The following is a 1,986-nucleotide window of genomic DNA, read 5'->3' as shown; positions in this document are numbered from 1 at the left end:
CAAAATAACAAGATTAATGCATAATCAGAACTCATACAAACAGCAGTTAGAAATCCAGAAGGTGAATACCAAAATTACAGAATTATAAAACACAATAGAAGCACAAAAGAGTAGGCTAGAACTGGCTGAAGAACGTATATCTCAACTAGAAGATAAATCCCTGGACATCAGCCTGTATGAAGAAAAATCAGAGAAAAAGATTTAAGAGAAATGAAGAGAACCTAAGAATTATATGTGACGACATGAAAAAAAAAAAAAAAATGACTCATTGGAATTACAGAACAAGAAGACATAAAAAAAAAAAAAAAAAAACTGAGAAAAAGTTGACAATCTAGTAGAAACATGCAAATTATACAACATCAAATTCAGAAGTATAAATGAAAATAATTTAATCAGACCAATACATATAATTTACAATTCAAAGCAACACTATGACTAGGTCCACGAGCTAAGAGAAATTTTAGCTAATGATCTGAAAGAAAGAATTTCTTTCTTGGTAAATAACATAGAAGTTTTCTATTTGTAGATATCTCAAGAAGGATTAATGTCCAAGTGCAATATGAAGGTGAGGTTTCAGCAAGAAAGAGAATGAGCTTTACTCAAAATTCCCTTTGAGACTTCATTTACAGCAAATACCACCAGAAGCAATAACAAAGAAGTCCTAACAAGGCCCTATCTAAATACTGATAACCTGTGGTGCCCCATCCTCTGTTTACTAACACATTAGAATAAGATATATGAGTATTATACACACACACTGATGAAGATTAGAGTCTACAGTCTGGAGTTCTGGCATGACAAGCTACACAGACCATCTTCAAGCTATGAGAAACCAATTGAAAGAGATAAAGAAAACAATCCTGGTACTGTAAGCTTTGAAGGGAAGGATAAAGAAGAAGATAAAATACTAACTAGTAGAAAAACCTGAATGAAAACAGTGAGTAAGGAGACAAATGGAGCTACAGACTGCCTGCTGTCTTGGGGGCTCAGCCATTTTGAATATTTGCAAGCTGCAACTCAGCAGCAACCTAAGAATCAGCTCTGCACACCAAGGACTACATAGGCAAGGACTGGGCTTGTGCCTGACAACCAAAAAAGAAAACAACGGAGGCAAGAAGAGGGGGACTGCTGGCTGTCCCGAGGGTACAGCTATTTTGAATATTTGCAAGGAGCAGGGCCATTTTGAATATATGCAAGTAGCTTTCTAACCTGGACAGTGACCTAAGAATAGGCTCTGCTTGCCAAGGACATCACCGGTAACCACACTGGAGGCTGACTACTAGAAAAGTGCAGTGTTCCTGTTGTTTCTTTTATACCTCACACCGTCTTGGTAAACAGAGAGAGATGGGACCAACCACCAGCTCCACCCACCTTCTTGACCAGAAGGAATTCCATCCCTGTCTGTGTCCTGACAGAGCCTGGGTGTCAATATTTACTTTTTAGTTTTGTTTCTGTTTGTTTTAAAATTATTCTTTTTTCCTTTCTCCTTTCTTCCTTTTTATTCATTTTTTTCTCTCTTCCTTCCCTAATTATTTTTTCTCTTCCCTTTTCTTCCTTACCTTCTTTTTTCTTTCTTTTGGTTCTTCCCATTCCTTGTTTACCCTTTTGCAGTTTTCCCATTTTTTCTTTACTATTCTTTTACCCTTGCTTTATTCTCTCATTGTTCCCTCTCCAGACACTAAAAAAAAAAAATAAAAAAAATAATAATAATGTTTTGCCCTTATCTTTTATCTTCTTTAAATATATTTTTAATTTTATTCTTCTCATTTATTGTCTCTCTCTCATGAGTTGTTTTTTTTTCCCCTTGCTCCTATTTGTTTATGTGGTTTGAATTTTATGTTCTGTTGTATTTTCTTTTTGATGTCTTTTTATTTATTTATTTTTTTACCTCCTCCCAGTGTCCATCCCTTCATACTCTTCTGCACCCTGAGCTATCTCCCTGTGCATAAGCAGCCCTTCCTTCTCCCATGATTGTTCTCTCCAGGG

This window comes from Orycteropus afer, unplaced genomic scaffold (genome assembly GCF_000298275.1).
Source record: "Orycteropus afer afer isolate SDZICR_OR568_19922 unplaced genomic scaffold, OryAfe1.0 scaffold00511, whole genome shotgun sequence".
NCBI lineage: Eukaryota > Metazoa > Chordata > Mammalia > Tubulidentata > Orycteropodidae > Orycteropus > Orycteropus afer.
This window is presented reverse-complemented; position numbering follows the sequence as displayed.